Source organism: Manacus candei, unplaced genomic scaffold, assembly GCF_025592945.1.
Source record: "Manacus candei isolate 608988 ecotype Guabito, Panama unplaced genomic scaffold, ASM2559294v1 h1tg000017l, whole genome shotgun sequence".
Classification (NCBI taxonomy): Eukaryota; Metazoa; Chordata; class Aves; order Passeriformes; family Pipridae; genus Manacus; species Manacus candei.
The window spans coordinates 11,436,340-11,455,960 of NW_026138065.1; the positions used below are offsets into that span (position 1 = coordinate 11,436,340).

At 56.0% G+C, this 19,621-nt stretch overlaps 1 protein-coding gene across 6 annotated transcripts in view; it reads left to right on the forward strand.

Moving 5' to 3' along the window:
• Window positions 1-586: 586 nt before the first annotated feature.
• SLC29A1 (solute carrier family 29 member 1 (Augustine blood group)) overlaps window positions 587-19,621 on the forward strand; it is a 34,077-nt gene continuing 15,042 nt past the window's right edge. The window contains exons 1-3 of one of the 6 annotated variants that reach the window (XM_051783272.1): window positions 1,349-1,459; window positions 6,629-6,783; window positions 8,616-9,289. The gene's annotated coding sequence lies outside the window, so the exon portion shown is untranslated. Of the gene's footprint in view, window positions 704-1,348; window positions 1,460-6,628; window positions 6,784-8,615; window positions 9,290-11,506; window positions 11,555-11,887; window positions 11,907-19,621 lie in introns of those variants that run through there. The other 5 variants (XM_051783270.1, XM_051783275.1, XM_051783274.1 and 2 more) reach the window with 5 other exon arrangements.

Here is a 19,621-nt window from a genome sequence, read left to right on the forward strand (position 1 = left end):
CTGGCCAGGCCAGGGAGGAGGCCAAGACACAGCATTCCGGCTCCGGCCGCACATACCAGGAGAGCAGCTGGTGGGCTGGTGCCAGTTCATTCCTGAGCAGCTGAGGGGCCCAGCAGAGGGGGCAGTGGGTGCAGGGTGCTCTACTGAAGGCCCCCCTGCTGGCCCCAGGGGGTCGATGCTGACCAATGATGGGGTGGGAGCTCAGCAAGTGTCCTGCCATGGCCCGAGTCCACACAGCAGCATGGAGTGACATGGGCCACCAGAGAGATGACCCCATCCCGGGGATGATGTTGGCATCTGCAGCACTGCTCTCAGTGCTCCCCTTGTACAGCCTGCATTGTCCCCCCAAGGTGGCTGTCTACCCACAGGCGTCCCTCTCTCCTTCCCTTTGCTGGCACTTGGCCCCACTGCAACGCTCTGACGAATCCCGCTTGAAGTTCTATGGCAGAAGCCAATTCCCCCCCTCCCACTAATCTGCCCGTGCATGCAGCCTCCACCTGCTAAGCCAGCGGAAGCCGCGCTCAGCCAGCCCCAGCCAGCCCCAGGGCTCTGAAACCCACTCCAGCTGCAGAGCCTGTGGGGTGGCAAAGCCTCCGCACCCTGGTTCTGCTGCTGTTCTGGGAAACCCCAACCCCGCTTGGCACCAGGCAGCGAGGAGATTGCAGGCTGCATCATCTGGCACCAGGAGAGCTGAGCCATCGAGGTAAGGGCAGGGTGCAGGCAGGGAGGTGAGCAGAGCATGCACTGTCCCTACTGTGCCTCATTTCCCTGGGTACCAGGAAGGGGGTCTGGCTCCAGTCCCCTCCACTGAGCCAAGGTCTTGTCCTGCATTTTGGCTGCTCAGCAGTCCTGCTGCAAGGTCACCCTGCAGCTGGGGGCCTGTGCTGAGCTCTGTAGCCATCTCACACTGCCTCCAGTCTGAGATTGGTGCCTTCCAGTCCCATAGCTGCAAGGAGGGTTCGGAGCCTGGCGCCGGTGCAGGGGGTAGCGAAAGGGGAAGCAGAATTGGCGGGACTGGCTGCCAGCACTTGCCCTCCTTGCCTGGGCAAACTGGCAGCACGTCGATGCCCCCCTCCCGGGGCAGGGACCCCCGTGGCAGGAGGGCCAGCTGCCTGCTCCAGCAGGTGGGAAAGCACTGGGAAAAGCCGTAGCACGGGCCATCCCTGTGCCGGGGCTGCGGCAGCGTGGCGACCGCTGCAGCATCCCTCTCGCTGGTGCGGACGCTGCAGCTGCGGGCAGAGGGGCAGAGCGGGGTGTGAGGGGTAAGAACACCGGGCTGCAGTGCCGGCGGCCCCGAAGCTGCAGGCTGTCCCAGCCCGCCCACGAGGTGCCCTTGGCGCGGCGGGCAGCGCTAGGACCCGGCGTGCCGCGGCCGGCGCTGCTGGCACCGGGCATTGCGGGACGGGACCCTGCCGGCGGCGGCGCCGCGGGAAGGAGCCGGCAACGCTCGGGAGAACATGTAAGCGACACGGCGGAGCCCAGGCTGCCACGGGAGCGGGTGGGTGCTGGGGCGGACCGGGGAGCCCGGCAGCGGCGGCGGCAGCGCTCGGGGAAGCCCTGGCAGCCGTCCCGCGGCCATGTGGGGTAGCCGGGGCTAAGGGGGTGGCGGGCTATCCCACTGGGTCTCCGACCTCGGCACGCTCGGCCCCGCTCCTGCTGGTGCTGGGTGCTGCTGCTTTCCCTTCCCCTCCCTCTGCGGGACGCCCGCGGGGCTGGGCAGGGGGCTCGTCCCAAGAGCACAGTGCCACGGGGCAGTAAAGGCCTCCCCCCATCCATCCCCCAGCACAGGCAGCTGGGAGTGGTGTTTGGTTACTCTGCCCGTGGGGATGTCACTCCAGGGCTGACACGGCCACTGCTTATGGCCTCATCGCCTTCCTGTGTCAGTCCCAGCCTTCCGTGAGCGCTGGCTTCCTCCCTGCCCCGACAGTCACGTATGTTCCTGTATGGCCCCGGGGGTGCCTGCAACCACAGGGAACACAGCCAGCGAGCCTTCCACGTTCCTGGAGGCCCTGGGGCTGTGCCACCGCTTGCCTCCCTGCCAGAGCTTCTTCTGCAGCCCCATTCGCCTCTCACAGGCCCTTTGTCCCAGTAGCTGGGCACTCTCCCATGACCCTTTCTATTTGTAGGCTGACCGCTGGGAGCTTGCCCTCTGCCCTTGCACCTTTCCCCATGCAGCTCCTTTCTCCCCAGGCACCATTCCTGGCTGCCCTCAGCGTGATTTGGCCCAGTGCAGAGGTCCTGGCTGCCCTCAGAGTCTGAGGCATGGCCTCAGGCTTGTTTGTAGGACCCTGACCTCATGTGCAGGGGAGAGAGAGATGAAGGTGCAGGCAGAGTAGGATTTGTGGCATGGCCCTTGACCCCACATCTGTGGTGCCTCTCCAGGTCAGGGCGCTGCTCTGCTGTCCCAGTAAAGGTCTTAATGCAAGAGGTGAGAAAACAGTGCCCCCATTGCTGCTCGTTGTCCTTATCCCTTCACTGCCCCGGTGCTATCTTGGAGGGGAACTGGGTGCTGTAGGGGCCGCAATGGATGGGGAAATGCAGAAAGTGAGGGAAACTGGCATAGCTGGCTGATAGGCGATAGTGAAACTCATCTGTCATGGTCCTCAGGCTTGTGCAGGAAGATGATGGAGGATGTGGTGGAGGAGCACAGCCACGTGCTGCTGATGGCCCGCTTGCGCTGCAGCAGCTATCTCACGTACAGACATACAAGAAGCCCCCCACTCCCTGCCAGGAGTGGCTGGAGCATCCCTGAAGGCAAGCTGGATGGCACTGGGAGCAGCAGGATGGCAGATGCAGGCAGCAGTGGCAGAGCAGCCTGTCCTGCATCAGAGCAGGCAGCCCTTGAGCTACGATCAGCAACAAGCCACTCCAGGGCTCTCTGGGAAGCTAGGCTTTTGTGGAGCTCTTTTTCTTCTTGAGAAGCCTGGCTTTTTGCAGGGAACCCAGCACCATCATGACTGCAGATACAAAGCAGGACCAGCAGCAGTACTGCTGGGCACTGCACAGCAGCTCAGCTCTGCTGTGAAGCTTCCCAGCTCTTCAATCCCGGGACACAGCACTAGCAAAAACCAGGTGAGACTTTTCCATCTGCTTGCACCCTCTGGAGGTGGCAGATTCTGTGGGGAGAGTACAGAAGACAGGGAGTAGGTTGTCTGCAGCTTCTCCTCAGAGGGGGGTCTTTTTAGGAAGCCAGCCACCACTGTAGTCAGGGCTGACTTTTGTCTTCTGGCTTGCCAGAAAGATTTACAGTGTCTAGGCAGCAGCCTTAGAAGAACAAGCTGTTTCCCCAGAGACTGAGTCCTTATCAGCTGAGTATGGAGTCAGGCTGAGGCCATGAGCCCCTGGAAAGGTAGTGACAGGAACCCCTCTTGTCCCTGAAGCACTTGGCCAGTGGTACAAAGGCGCTCCTGGATGCCTTATAGTCCAGGACAAGGGAAGAAGCTGGTAAGCTGCCTTTTGAGAACTAAGCTATGCTGAGGAGGTGCACCTCATGCCTTTCCCCATCCCATTCCATCCCTATAAAATTCAGAGTTCTCAGAGGAGTAGCCAGGACCCCTTTCTCTGTGGCCCACAGCTGAGCAGCAAGCACAGCCCTACAGGACAGGTATTGTGTTCAGGGTGACTGTCACTGTGTTGTATCTTCATGTGATCCACCCTGAAATCTGCTTCTTAACATTATCCACGCCCTTCTGCACAGTTACCTACAAGCAAACTCTGCCTTGCTCCTTTAAACCGCCTTCAAACAAACAGCTTGAGCTTCTGCCCTCAGACTTCCCTGCTTACTCCCAGATTTCCTGGCTCCCGCTCATCCCCACTCCCATAAGTTAGCACAGCACACACAACAAGCTCATACTTTGGGTTGCCTTGTCCCACTTTGCTCACTTGGCTCCCAGTGCTGGTGATGCCCCCATCCCCCTGCTGCAGCTCACTGCCTCCTTATCCTCACAGTGAACCCAGCGCTCGGGCCTGTGCCCGTCCTTCCCTAGCCCGAGGGGTCGCGTGGGATGCTTCCCTACCCAGAATGCCGGACCCTCTCCCAGCAGCCATCCGCTCCCCACAGCTGGGAGAACACCACTGCTGCCCTTCACCCCGCCCCCCTCCGCTTTCCCACACTCCCTCCCGCATTCCGCGGAGCCGCTTAAGCCCGCGGGCCGGCTAATTCCTTCCCCGTGGGCTCCCCGTGCTGGCCGGTCACGGGAGGGGAGGGGGCCCACGGCTGCCCCGCGCCGCCGGCAGGGGGCAGCAGGGGCACGGTGGGTGCGGGGGTCCCCGCAGAGCCCTCGGGGGTCCCCGCAGAGCCCTCGGGGGTCGGGCAGCTCTGCAGCGAGAACGGGAGGGGGCCAGGAGCCAGAACCTCCCCCCCTCAGGGGACAGCCGAACTCTGACGGGCTCCCCCTGCAGCGTGAGCACGGGGCACTGCAGGCTCCCGGCAGTGTTTCCCAGCCTCACGCCTGAGGAGTGCAGGACCCCCCGGGGGTTCCCTCCTTCCTGGTCCGTGTTAGAGCATCCTCTGCCCACGGGTGGACACTCAGCTTTGCAGAGGGGCTGAGGAAGGGAGAGAGGGCGGTCCCAGTGGTACTTGGATGATCCGCTACAGATGGGCCGCTTGTCTTGGGTTCGGCCCGCTCTTCTTTTGATGTCCCATGGCTGTGTTCTGCCGGATGGCCTGGGGGCCATGTCTCGGCTTGGGAATCCGTGGAAGTATGACTAGCAAGGAGAGGAAATGATGAACGGCTGGTACTGTTGGAAGCTGTGGGAAAGGGCCTTCCTGGAGACCTCTCTGTAGGATGTTTGGGAGCATTCAGCCACAGCTCTGCTGCTGATTTGCCCAAGGGGGAAAGCATGACAGGATGGGCTTAGTCTCCAGACAGGATTTAGTCAGCCCTGCCAGACGTTTGCACAGAGCGGAATTCCTCCACTCCAGCCAGCAACTGTCGGGCCAGGGACAGACACGGGGCTGGCATGGCTGTGAGAGTTCCTGGGCCTGTGTTTGGAGCCCTTGTCTCTGCAGGTGGCCATGTGCCATAGTCCCCGTGGTGCCAGTGGCCACAGAGCCTGCCCAGGGAGCAGGCTGGATGGGAGAACAGGCAGGTGCCTTGGCCCTGCACTGCCACGTGGGATGGGCAGCCACCAGCTGCAGCAGCACTCTCTGACAGCCGGAGCATGGCTCTGCCTGCTGCCACCAAGGTGCCCTGGGAAGGCTGATGGGGAGCCATGGCTTCAGGCTATCCTTTGAGCCTGGGATTCACCCATCCTCCAGAAAGTAATCTTCTGCCTTTTAGATGAGATCCAGGGAGCTGCTGGGCACCGTGCTCCACTGGGGTGTGGATGGGCTTTGCAGACTGGGGTAACAGGACCACACAGTGGCTGCTATCCCTCTTCCTCTGGCCAGGTTCCCTCATTCCCAGCAGCCCACAGCTCCCCTGTGGTGTTTTACGAGTGTGGCTGAGTGCCAGCCAGCTCCTTCCTTAATGGCTGTGCTCTGTCGTGGGAGACTGGTGCTGCCAGCTAAGGAGCAGGATGTGCCCCCGGCACTGCTTCAATGGGCCAGATGACCTTGACTATAATGTGGGTCCCTCTGCCCACACCAGTTCCATCCTCTGCCAAGGAGACCTGGTGTGACACCATGACAGAGTGACACTGGTGCTTGGAGTGGCCTGTGCCCCAGGACTACCATTTCTGAATGCCACAGAGTGTTCCTGCCTGTCTCCTCTGGTACGATTGGGAGCCTGGCCTGTGTGTTTTGAGTTTACTCAGGCCTCAGCTCGGGCCCTGGCAGGTGGAAACTGTGTGCTATAGGGTAACATTTTACCTTTGGCTGGTGGCTGTCACTCAATAACTAGCCACAAAGCAACTTCGCGGCTAATTGGTGTCATTAGGCAGTATTTACTGCTTTCATGCTTGTAGGAGTCAGCAAATGGGTAGCTGGGGCTCAGGAGAGGGCAGCAGCAGTACAGGGAGGGAGACAGAGGGGTGGGGATGAAGGAGAGAGGGATTGCTCTGGGGAGGATTGCACCCAGGAGGTGGTGGGAGTGGGAGACCCTCAGCAGTGGCTTGGGCAGGGTGGCTTGTGTCTCCCTAGCCTGCCAGCTGGGAGATGCCCCATGTCCCAAAGATGATGCTGCTCCATTGGGCACCAGGAACTCCCACCACCTCCTTCAGCAGCCTGAGAGGGGACTGGAATTTAACTGGACCCCATTGCCCATGCCAGGCCCCAGGAGCCCTCTGGGCACCCCGGCCCCTTGCTGAGCTGTGTCGAATCAGGGGACAATGGGTTTTGTTTCTGCCTGCCCAGCTGGAAAACACCCGTGGCCCTGCCACTGCCACCGGGCTGGAGGCGCGCTCAATGGAGGCCCTTCCTTATCATGTCTCCAGGCTGTTTGCTCACTGGAGCTGTGAGTGCTTCAGGAGTAGCAGTGTCACCCCATTGCATCTCAGTGCTACCAGCATGGGGAGGATGCTTAGCATGGGGAGGTGGGGGGGCTGATTGGCAACAGGTGCCTCCCTCTCCCCTGCCTCTCCTTACAGGTTTTCACTCGGGGCTGCTCCTCTACTGGCAGCAAGCTCCTGCTGCCCTCAGCCCAGTAATAAAGAAATCACAGGCAGCTGCCTAACTTTATCCCGGCAGGTCGGGTTGCGTGAGGAAGCAGAGGGACGATGGGGTGCTGAAGGTCTGCGTGGCTCCCTGCGAGCGGTGAGGTGCCAGCTGGATATCTGTGCCACAGGCAGAGCTCAGGAGGGTATTGCAGCCCACTCCTTCCCCAGCCAGGCTCAGGCCATCAGGTGAGAATCACCTCTGCCCTGCCACATCATCCTGAAACGCAGGGCAGGGCACCAAAATCCTGGGGGGTAACTATCAGGAGTCCTGCAAGCAGCAGCCAGAGAACACCCACCCTCAAAAAGGGTCTGCCAGCAGCTCTTCAGCCAGGACCAGCAAGGAAACAGCCAAACTAGAATGGTCCCTGAGCCATTCGCTGATCTTGGCAACAGGCTGAGATGCTTTTTTTGACTATCAAAGAATCCAGGATCATTGTAGTCTCATTATAACTGGATTCACAGGAGCCTGTAGTGGTTTTTTACCCCATTGGCTAATAGGTTAATAACCTGCTGGCACTTGACAGAGGTCCAGCATCTTCTGTGTGACCGATTAAAATGCCCCCTTCTCCCCCTTTCCCAATATGGCTGTGCCCTGCTGCCTTGTCACACGTGCAGAGAATCAGACACAGCTGCTAATCTGCTTGCCACTCCACTCCTGCCTGCCTGCCCTGCCTTTTAAACACACTGGCTCTCTGTTTCTCTGCTCCGTGGTGCAGAGGCTCTCTGAGCTGAGTTGTCCATGCCTTCCTCCGAAATGGTGTGGGCAGCACCCGATGTAGGGAAATGCTGCTTCTGTGGGTCATGCATGCAAAGGGAAGGATGTTTTGCAATGCAAAGGAGAACTGGACAGCATGTAGCCCCTGACCTAAGCCCTGCTGCAGGTCGATGGCCTAGCCGTGCCTCAGTTTCCCTTGCCTCTGGCACAGGCACATTAGAGGGAAAAGGAAATTTCACTGCAGAGGAGGGATGGTGGGTTAATTAATGTATGGTTGCAAAGTGCTTGCAAATCTCCAAGGAAAACGGTCGACGTGGGTGCCAAGTGTAAAGGATTCTGGAAACACTAAGTGCCTGCAAATGCTGGCTAGCTCCTCAGGGTCTAAAACTCAAATATTGCCCAAGAGGCACCGAAAATATTCCTTTAGCTCATGTGATGCATTATCCACTGCCTGGAATAAATCTCCCTTTTTGCTCTTGCTTTCAAAACCAGCTGTTTGTTTGTTTTCCCCTTTTGGATTTCATAGCTTAGTTAAAGCAAGCAATTGCTACAAGGGGGAGGGGGGGAAGCAGCTTTTGTGAAAGGTTTGGCAGCAAGTGTCTTTGAAGGGAGAGCACTTTAGCACTTGGCCTGTTTGTTCTGCCAGTTACAAACTAGCTGTGGGCTCCAGGTGACAGCAACGCAGTTCCTGCAGCGCACGTTTGAGGTCTTCAAAGAAGACTCAAAGGGCTGGGCAGCTTGAGCCCCATCAACATGTCCTGGGAAGCATGTCCGTGGGACTCCCAGTCTTATGTAAGGGAGAGGCTTTGCTGGCTGCCGTCCTCCCGGAAAGCAGGGCTTTGCCTTCTCCCTTTACTCTGGGGAGCACAGCAATCTGCCAACAGCAGCAGCGTTTTGGCACCATGTTGCTGTTTTGGAGATGGAGAGGGTGGGAATGCAGCAAGTCCCCGGGCCCCACTCAAGGCTGCCTTTTCTCCTTGCCCAAATTACACAGGGGAGAAACATCTAGCTGTGTGTCCTGTACAGTGGTGGGCCCAGTACCAGTGCTGGGCAAAGCACAGCTGTTTCCAGTTTCGGAGCAGAAACTGTTTTTGTAGCTGTTTGTTTCTTCTAGGAGGTTTGTTTTTGTACACACAGAGGTGAAGATGATAACATGAGAGTCACTTGGGAGCAGAGGGCTTTGCAAAGGCAACACACTTCATCAAGATGAAGCAAGGCAGCTTGGCCCTGCAGCAAGGGCTTGTGTTAGTGGGGCAATAAATGAGTTGTCACTGGCTGTGCGATTTGTTACCTTCCCTTGCAGAGGAGGTGTCACCCCCCTGCGACTGCATGCTGCCATTGGCATTACACAGCCCAAGGACCTGCATTGCTCTTGAGAGCAGACATGCTCCCCGAGGGGCTGAAGTGCCTCTCCTGAGAAGAGAACCTTGAGCGAGATGTCTACTGTCCTGCACCAGCCAGGGTTGGATTTCAAAGGACACTCACGCTCTTCCAGCCTTAGCCTTCCTCACCCCACAGTGTCTTGCTCACTCCTGGTCTCCTGCTTGCCTGAAAGAAGACATCATTAAACCCTGTCCTGCAAGTCAGTGGTGGGTGGGCACGCAGGTCTGTGCAGAGAAGCAGCTGGCAGCCCGTGCTGTACTTAAGAGCTGGAAGCTGCCTTTCTCCACGCCTCCCCTCGGGTCCATCTGCTGGCCTCCTGTCTGCCTGCGGTCACCGGTGGCTGAGACTGTTCAGTGCTAATGGATTTCAAACCCCCTGTCTCCAGTGAGAGACATCTCTATTGAGGGATGTTGATTCCAGTGCTTGGGGGAACGGCTGTGCAGACAGGACCAGAGCTGTGAATTAGAGAACATTTAATCCCGTACTTTGGTGATGGTAAGTGCTATGCACCCTGCTGCTGAAAGCCTGGGGTGAGGCAGTGGCTACACCCACCCTGTCCTGAAGTGGAGACTTCCTGGAATTATCTACTCAAAGGTAAATTTTGTGGTGTTTCTCCTCCCAGGGATAGGATCTGAGGCTATAATGATGCAGAGAGCCTTGTCCTGGTTTCTGAAAGCACAGTGGCACTTTGGCTGGGCACCACCACTCTGGACCCTGTGCTCAAGTTCCTGGGGTAATTTGTTCTCATAGCTTTTAGCCTGTTCTAAAGTTGGAACTTATGTAGAAAAATAAAATTATAGAGATGCTCAAATTTTAGCTCATGCTGCTAAGCAGCAAGTGTGGACATCCCGAGGAGAAACATGGGGCCCAAGGTGCCATGGCATCCATGTCCCAGGGACTGCCAAGGGGGCTTGAGGGCCTCTGTGGGTGACAGTGTGGTACATGTCAAAGCTAGAGAGGAGGTGACGTGAGACATGCTGAAGCAGGCAACCTTGCTTTTCTATTTGGTTTTTGCAGAGGAGAGAGGAGATAGGAGGTGGGAGAGTAGAGACAAGGTGAGGCGAGTGGACAGAGGAGAGGTTTTGTCTCTGTTGCAGCTTAACTAGAAGACCTTCCAGATCAGAATGGCTTAGGAAAAATGGGCTGAGGAAAGGCAGGCCCAGGGCTTGCATCCATCATTGCCTGGGGGACTCAGAAGGAGCTTTAATTGGAGATGAGAGCTTTTAAATTTAATTTTATCTGATATGAATCTTACATTTAAGAAAAGAGCCTCCTGTCTTACTGTCTGACAACATTTCTGGTGCTCACTTCATGTTTTTAATGCACCCTGCTGATTCCAGAAGCCCACGACAAATATCTACCAGAAGCACAGTGGGAGAGATCCAGCTGCAGTCTGTTACCAAGCAGAGCAGTGAAGAGGTCTCTTCCTGAGGGTGACACTCTGCAGTGTCATGGTTGCAGCTCAGAAAGCATTGGTAGCTGTCTCAGCCCTGTTCCCATTGCCTTTTTCTTGGACCTTAAGGACTTTTTGCTTACGTGGCAATGTTTTGTAGGTCTGTCTTAAAATACAAGCTTGGTGCTTGGATTCTGCAGGGAGACGTGTGTTAGAGATCATTGCGCTGAAAGATCGTGAGGATGGGAATCTGCCAGAGCTTTCGGGAGTGTTTTAACTTCTGGTTTTAATTTCTAACCCAAACTGATCGCCATCTGCAGAGAATTTTCCGAGATTGTTTATTAATGGAACAAGTGTTTTCATGGTCAAAGCTGCTGCAGGGACTTCCTGGTGTTGCTGCCTGTGGCCGCACAGCAGAGGTGAATGGAGAGAGCCAGGAGGGCCCTGTGTTCCTGGTGGAGGAACCTTTAAACATCCAGCTTTATAAAAAAAATGTTTCTGTGGCTGTTTTAACTGCACAGATATGAACTTGAATTCAGGTGCACTCGGTGCACTTCCCTTTGCTGGGGGACAAAGTACCCTGGACAAAGGACTCCTGCACGTCCACACTTAAGCGAAACAACAGGTTTTTATCACAGCGGAGAGTAGATATCTATTCCAGACTGATAGGAGCCTGGAGACGGCAGCTTTAAAAAGCATATCTTAGAATTCGTGCCTGCCCTTTGGATATTGCATACACATGGTATTTATATCCTCTGAATATAGGGGAATTGCTAAGTATCAGAGGGCTCTACACATCGTAGTGCCCCGAATACACATCGCAAAAGGCTGTCTGTAATCCTACTCATAGAATCACAGAATGGTTTGGGTTGGAAGGGACCTTAAAGATCATCTAGTTCCAATCCGCCTGCCATGGGCAAGGATGTCATCCACTAGATCGCTAATTCAAGACAGTTTTACGTATATACATATGTATATACACACATGTACGTATGTGTGTATAGGTGTGTGTACACATATATATTTATATACGCGTGTGTATGCATATGTGTGTATATATACACACATCCATACACATATACGTATACATATATATATGTATACATACTACACCCTTAAGTGGTGATTGCCAGCAGAGGGTTTTTGTCTGGATTAGAACGCAGCATGGGGGACAAGCGAGGGACCTGGCAAATAGGGCCAGTTCACACTCCAGTTAGAGCCATGATTTAATGCATAGCTCCTTTAGAGCTTTAATATTTACTAATGCCTAAGATATTAACGCAAATCCGTCCCTGGGTGCAGCTCCGGAGTTACGGAGGGGAGGGTTCGGTAGCTGCCGGGGGGTTTCCCGCCAGCTGCGGGGCGTGGAGACACGGTAGGCGCGGAAAGGGGGGGAGCCAGGGGCGGGCAAAGCCGGGAGAAGGGACGGCAGCAGAACGCGGGGCGGTGCAGAGAGCGCGGCGCAGGTGGGTTCAGCCTGAGGCGCGCACGGCTGCCCGTGCAGGGGTCGCGGTTCCTCTTACCCTTTCTCTCCCAGGGGCGAGGGGGAACGGGGAGGGGGCGGGAGTCGGAAAATCCGCCGCCTCTCCCACGCGGGGACCGCGTGGCACTGAAGGCGGCAAAAAAGCGGAGGAGGAGTTTACGGAGCGGGAGGGAGGCGGTGGTTTTCCATCCGCACCGGGGACAGAAGGCGCCGGAGCCGGCAGGCAGCGGGGGGCAGCGGTAGGCGCCCGCGTTCAAGGTATTGGCTCAAAGTCGCCGAGCTTTTGGCCATCCCGACTCCCTCCGAGGCTCCTCGCGGATTTTCGAAGCTGCCGGGTGCGTGGGTTCCTCTCCGGGACGCCTCGGAGGGAGCGGGCGGGTGTTCCAGTCTCAGGACCCGGCGCCAGAGCGTGGGGAGAGGCGGCGGGCAATTCGCGGCTCGGAGTGGGGGTGTGCGGGTATGATGCTTAGATGCTGCTTTTTGGGACGGAGGATTTTCTTCCTTGCTACCTTGAACGGCAACTCCAAATCCCCTTTCATAGTTACTGCTGCAGGGAGAGCATGTGGTTTTGGGGATGCGAAGTGGAGCGTCCAGCATGGGGCTCTGGGGATGCCAAGTGCAGTGATGCTTTGATACCTGGGACGCTGGGCTTTTCCAAGGGGTGTGTGCGGCGGTCCTCCGGCTGCAGAAATGCACATCCCTGCCGAGCTCTCGCCCATGTGCACGACGGTGTCTGCCAGCATGCCGCAGTCGGCAGATATTGTGAGGACCCGCTGGCAGGTGCGGGGGCAGGGTACCATGTGCTGTTGTGCGAGAAGCGGGGCAGAGCCTCCTTGTCTGGCAGAAAAACTGCTGGCCTAGGGTTGCTCCAGGTCCTGCTCAAGAAAATGCTCCCGTTAGCTCTGGGATGCTATGGAAGATTTCAGTGAATGAGTTTCTTTCCATTTCTGAGCAAACCATCAACGCTGATGGAAAGCCTGGTCCAGGCACGAGTGCCAAGAACTCCTGTAGAGCCCTTTTGTGCTGTCCTCCCCACCCCATAGTTAAATCTGAGCGTCACACCCGTGTTAGGTGCTAATACTGGCAAACTAACGCCATCCGTGCCTATACTCACTGCATTCCCATCTGCCTCTTGGGAATGGGCTGTGGAACTGTGGGCTGTGTGGGAAGGCAACAGCGGCCAAGCCCTAGAGCTGTGGGATCGCAGACAAGTAAGACTGTATCCTTGATCCCCAAGGCTAGGGGCTGCAGGAGGAATTTGTGCAGCTGTTGGCCACAGCTGGATGTGCTTCCCGGCTGCTCCAAAGCAGGAAGCAGTCAACCGGCCCCTCAGTTGCCTGTTGTGAGCAGACACAATTGAGGGACTTCTATGAATGCCGACACGGGAAATCCCACTCCCCTTCTGCACCTCATCCCAGCTTGGTGGCATTGTTTCCTTTCACCAGCCCCGGCTGGGCAGCCTTAGGCTCCTTCAAGCCTGCCTTCGCTACAAAGCTATCTCAGGATGTGACTATGCAGGGATGCTTTTCTCTTGGGTACACTGGTTGTCTGAGTGCAGCTCATGGGTCATTGATAGTGTCAGTCCAGTGTGCCCTCCAAAGCACTCCTGCTCCAGCCATTGCCTTTTGCTGGAAAAGACAGATAGGCTTGCTCTTGGCTCACCGAAAAGGTCTCCACAGAGCAAAGGCACTTTCTGTTCAGTACTGAGGGCTGTAGCATTGGCCTCAGAGGATGGTTTGCTGCGTGGCTGTTCCTTCTGCAGCTAGTGCAGACGAGAGGTGGGAGCCTACACTATGCCAGGTACCTGGAGTGAAGAGGCTGAAGAAATTCACTTCAGCTTGAGTCAGCAAATGTAGTGCCAGCACATAGGGCAGTATGGCACCTCCATCCTGCAGTTCCTTTTCTCCATTCCTCACCAAGCTGTGTAATTAACTACTGCCATCAATTCTCCAGCATGGCATCCCTCCTCTCATTATCTTGGGCTGGGAGGTATTATTGAACCTCTTCCTCTTTGAAGATGAGCCATGGGCTTTGTTCTTGCCCTGGCATGACCTGTCTCTTTCCTTGGTGTGGTCTGGGGGTAAGCCAGGGTGCGGAGGACAAGGCACCCGTTCACCCACTCCCGTGCTACACCTTCCTTACTCTGCCTGGCTTAATTCCCAGCTCCCCTTGCAGAGACAGGGCTTGGGGACCAGCTCACTGGGACAGAGGAAGCCCAGGACCACCTGCATGCCCTGTCCAGATGGGAAGGCACCAGCTTTAGGAAGCCAGCAAACAGCTTCTGGTGCTTTCTCTGGAACACAGGCAGATCTTAGTTGGTTTTGTTCAATGTAACATCCAGGCCTTTGGCAAGTGTTAAAGAAGCTGCAACCCCTGCTCTCATCAGCAGAGTGCTATTTACCTGTGGTCCTTGCCAGCTCCATACTGACTCCATGGTGTAAACCTTGCTTACTTGCCTGCACCTTCCTGAGCCTCCCCAGCACCAACCTATGTCTTGAGGCATCTGCCAGCCCAGCACTGCACTGTTGGGGCTGCAGGACTGCCAGCTCTTGGAGTCATATCTCCCTGCTAACTCGTACTCAGCTGCCAGCAAGCTGAGGCACAAAGCACTATGCAGAGTGAGCGACACACATTTGCAGGTGGGCAGGAGTCAGACTTTTACCAGCCACACAGCTATTAGGATTTGATTAAGCAGTGTGATACAGACTAATTGTTTCTTAGGTTAACAGTATGCAAGATATGGGATGGGGAAAGAAGTGTGCAGAGGGGCAGGCCCTGGGTGGGTTTGGTTACATCAGGATGTGTAGTCTGGAGGAACTACGGTGCCTCAGCTGAGGCTGCAGCACAATACTGCACCCCATCTTCCACTCTAGATTCTGCAGACCTGGTTTGGAGGCTGTAGATTGGCTCTGGGGTCCCCATATGGGAGCGGAGCTGTGATGCTGCATGAGGAATATGTTGAAGGGTTGTCGCTCCCATGAGACAAGGGAAACTGTTGTGTAGGAATAACACCAATAGTCCTTTATAACTTCATTGGTAATGGTGGTGGTGTGAAGAACATCACTGTTTTGACCTTTTGGTCCTGCTCTGGCTTGAAGCAGGCTTTCCCAGGTCTCACTGATCCCCAAGAAAGGGGAGGCTCAGATCTCTGGGTATATGTAGCTGTCATGCGCTGACTGTGACACAAATTGGTGAGCCTGGCATTCTGGGTGCAGTGCTCAAGGTTCTTTTTCAGTCTCTTGGTTAAGATGTGGGTAAGGATGGTGAGGCTTCATCTCCAGGAGACTGGCTTTCCTTGAGGCCAAAGGGGAGCAGAGACCTTTTGCCTGCCTGCTGGCTCATGCAGAAGAAGTCAACAGGAAATCAGGCAGATTTCCACAGAGCCTTCTTGCCTTCTTCCCACCACAGGACTGCCAGTGAGATTTGCTTTAGTTCAGTTCACTTAGGACTTGTCTGATAGGAAGGCACCTCACTGTGAAATTTCCAGCTGGAAATTCATGGAGTGAGCAGACCAGGAAGCTGCAGAGGGAGGAGGCAGGCAGGGGCTGGAGGTGAAGAGCAGGGAGTGATGTGGCTGGGTGGAGTGGAGCGGCAGGACCAGAGGGACACGCAATCAGCCTCCTACCCAGTGAGCAGCCTGCTCCTGCCACATACTGAGGCTCAGTCACAGCAGCAGGGCTGTGTCATCAGCCTTGCTGTGATGAGGGCAAGCCATCAACCTGAATGTGTACCTGCACCCCCAGACTGACACTGAAATGGCACCAGTCTCTTGCAAGGCTGCTGGGAAGAGGGGCATCCTGCCTGGGCCACCCTGCTTGGCTTCTCCCGCTGCTGCCCAAGCTGTGGCTCCCAACATGGTTCTCACTCCTGCCTGGTTCATCATGCCTAGCACAGCCACCCACTGATACCATGCAGGGACAGGGAGACAATTTATACCTGCAGCTGAGGCCTAGCTCACCTGGCTCAAGACAGTGAGGGCTTTGGAGTTTTGCTACAGGTTTGCTCATGGTCTTGGGAAACCCTCATGAGAGGAGCTCCCCTGTTCTAGGCTTGGGGATAACCCCTGGAGAACAGTTCAGGAAGGTAGGAGGGACTGGTGGCATGTCTCACTTCTGAGTCCTGGCCAAGGCTCAGGGTTGAAGGAGATGCCAGCCTTATCTGCCTTGCCTGCTCTACCTGCAGTAGGCCTTGTCTTTGCCTGGTCTCAGGACCAAACTGGAGGCAATTCCCTGATGGACTGGATCTCTGCCCCACAGGGAGCCCACTGCTGCAGGATGCACACAGGACATGGGGTGCTTTCAGCCCATCAGAGTTTGTAGGTGTCGGGCTGTGGCTCAGGATGGCAGGATTGGGTGGGTCTCCGTGGCGGTCTGAAGAGAGTGGGAAGGTTATCCATTAACCACAGGAGGAGGCAGACCAACGGCAGCACAATGAAGCTATTATGAAGTGATCCACCCTACCCTTCAGCTTCTCCTTCCCGTCTTCACACCCACTACTCATGGCAACACAAGGCAGGTGTGTCTGCGTGGTGAACCACATCAGGACATTGATCTGCCAGTGCATTCCTGGAGGCAGCGGGTGTGGGGTGCCCAGGTGATGCAAGGCAGAATCCATGCCTTGAGGGGAGGGCGGTGAGAGAGCGGCTGAAGAGCACCACACTCCCCCTGCCTGGCTTCTGCAGCTGGACTTGCTTCAAAAGTGGAGCCTTCAACCTGAGACAAAACCCAACATCAGTAAATAGCCTGACCATCGATATACAAATGCAGATTTTCTGCTACCAGCAGTCCCTCCCGTTCTTCCTTGTGGCTGTTAGGGGGATGCAATGTGTCAGAAGGGATTGCTTCAGCAGGGCTCAGCCTCTGGGCTCCCTGTTGCCCAGCATCACTGTGAGAGTGCATCAGCATCCCAGTGTGGTAAGACACACAGGTAAGCCCTGACAGGACATCTTGCCGGATGGCCAGCCCATCTCAACAGGGGTACGGTAACCTCAAGTCTCCCAGCAGGGCATCTAGAGCTGCCCTCATCTCCTCTGCTCCCCACACTACCCTGGGAGAGGCTGGGAGGCTGGGGGAGTCTGCTAGCCAATGTCGGTGGCTGCAAAGCGCTATTTCCACATGAGCAGAGCACTCGGTGGCTCTCATTCAGAGTTCTCTGTGCTTCCCTGAGGCATCCCTGAGGATGGTCACAGTCCCAGGCAGGCTGGGATATCATAGCTGGGGCACACTGGGCGGTGGCTGGTTGCGCAGATGTAGCAGCACAGGCTGGGATTTGGGGGGAATGTGACTTGCTCTTTCCTGACTTGTGGTTTAGCTCATAATTGTTGGTTGTGTGGGAGACTCTGTTTTGACGGGATTTGGGCAGACACAGCGGTGAGCTCCCCACCTCCTGTTTGCTTTCTCTGCCTGATCCTACTCACATAAAGATTTTCCTGTTTGCCATGGTTTAGCCAAGGCCAATGCCAAGGGTGGGAGGTTTAGGTTCTGACTTATTTGCTCCAAAGGAAGTGTCCGCCTCAAGTCTTGCTTTGACTCCACATGTGAGACTTTAGTTCTGCCAGGCTGTTTGGGAAAGCTGAGTTATTCAGGGAGGAGGGAAGAGGGTGCCAGAGATGGTGCTTACGCCCTGGGTGTTTACTCCAAGTCCTTTGCTTGATCTATGCCACTGACGGCATGCTGCCTCCTTGGCTTTCCATTCCTTGGACCACAGACAGTGTGCTGCCCACACAGCTCTTCTGTGTCTGCATAGAGCAGGGATATGGCAAACCCAGCTCTCAGCAGGCAGCATCTTCCCCTTAGCCCAATTTAAAATCAGCTGGGAAACGTACAAGTGTGCGTGGCTCCTCAAGTCCCTCCAACTCCTGGGACTTCTAGGGACAGCTTTACCCCACTGTTAGGAGTTGGCTGTAGCTTTGGAAGTGACTGGAATTGGGCATGTGGCACAAGCAAACCCAGATAGGGCATCCGTCCCTTCTGCCTCCATTTGTTTCTGGGGATTGTGGAGTGCCCCCTGGCTGGGATAAAGAGGGTGTTTGAGGTGTGGGGGTGACAGACACTCCTGTTTCCTGGAGCAGAGCTATCGTATCCATTGTGAAATAGCTGCATTTAACAGCTGAAGTCTGTTTGGAGTTTGCGAGATGCTGTGGCTGTCCAGGCAGTGAGCAGGATCTTGGCAGGACAGGCAGCTGGCAGAGACCACGTTGGACGGCGATGGGTCCCAAAACCTGCTTCTGTGCTCACCATCCCCTTTCTCAGTAGGGCTGCAGACATTTCATGGCAAAAGCAGTGGTCAGCCAGGGCCCCTGTTCTGAGCTGGCCTACAGGCGAAAGGCCACTTTGGTTTCCGGAGACCCAAAATAGCCCATGTATTTCTGTCCTGGCCACCAGGCACAGCTGACGTGCAGAGGATGGAGACAACCTTGACTTGCCGCAGGCTGGTGGTGGTTGGTCCCAGTGTGCCTGTCCCAGCTTCTGCCCAGGGGCTGCTGCTCAGCTGGGAGGAATTCCCCCTCCAAATTGTGGGAGCTGGGGAGGTGGTGACACCAGGGGAAGATTGTGTTGTTCTGGCTCTGTCGTCCACTAAATTGGAAGCAGCTGTGCAGCCTGGACCAGCCTCTGAAAAACAGCTGGGGGGGGCAAAATGACCTCTGCCCTTGAGCCAGTCCCCCAGCAGGGCTGGCAGCCTGCTGTAGACCTTCTCTGCTGGGTCGTCTGGGTGCAGGGACAAGGCTCACTCCATCCAGCCCTGGGGATGCTCTCTCACCCCCTTGGGGGTCAGCAGTTCAACAGCTCCCACTGGGTTTGGGTAGCTCTTGCCTGCTGAGGGTCCTGCCAGCTGGCAGCTCCGTGCCTTTGCATCTGGCTCCATATAGGAAGGAGCTGGAGCTGGAAGGACAGCCTCTCTCCTGGGAGGTGAAGATGCTGTGAGGTGCAGGAGGTGGCTGGGTGGCAGTAGCCAGGGGGATGCTACAAGCAGGTATTCTTACTGCTGGTTGGCAACCAGCTTTTCCTGCCCTTCCAGAAAGCATCACTGTTTGGGGATGAGTGAGTGAGTCCTGGACTCAGATTCTCCTGAGGAAAAGAGTGGCATTTGGGGTTGGAGAGTGGTTAAACTGAGCCCTCTAAGCCTTCTCTGTCAAGGGCTCTGCATGGAGGGCCTCCCTGCATAGTTTGGGGAAGAATTTACAGGGACTTTTGAACTTACCAATAATTTCACAGCCCCTCCTGTCTTGCCTCTCACTGCAGGACTGTTTTGAGGACCTCCTGGCTGGAATGTAAGCTGTCCCCATCCTTCTCCTTCAGACCCTCAACTGCAGGTTTCTTCATGCTCAGCTCCCTTATGTCGTTCCTGGCGTGACTCCTTCCTGGGTCTGCCAGCTCTGAGGTCAGTCCTGGGGCCGAGAACACAAAGCAATGATGGAGGAATCATCTTCACTCTACATCCCAGCACCCTAGTGGCCACCAGTGGCAGGTGTCCTCCTGCAGCCCTGCTCTCCCCCTGCAGTACTGCTCCCCAAGCAGTGACCTTGGGGTAGTCATGTGTTGCTGATAGATAAAGCCCTTCCCTCCCAAGCCCAGGAGAAGGCAGGGTATGGAGAAACATATATTACTCCTCTTTCATTCCTTGGCCATGGTTCTCTATCTGCTGGGTTTTTTTCACATGCATTCACCGAGTCCTTATCTTCAGACTTGTCTGGCTATGAGCTGTTTTGCTCTCATCCTGTTTTGTTGTGTGCTTTCTCTTTAGGTGTCTCACCTTCACTCCTCAGCTGCAGACATGAGGGGGAAATGGGGACATGGTCCTGTAGGCTCAGCTCATCCCTCTGACGTGCTTTAGCTGCTGCCCAAGGTGTGGCCGACTGAGATACCATCTGTACAGACATAGGCAGGGATTCCTCTTGAGCAAGCTTGAATTGACTGGGCGAAAGTACTAAAGCAAAAGAGGTGCATCAGACAGCCATGCCCCTGGGGGTCTTACCTGAACTCTGCCCCAGCCCATCAGAGAGCATCCCTCTTCCCACCTGAATGGGTGAAAATAAGGCATGTCACCTGCC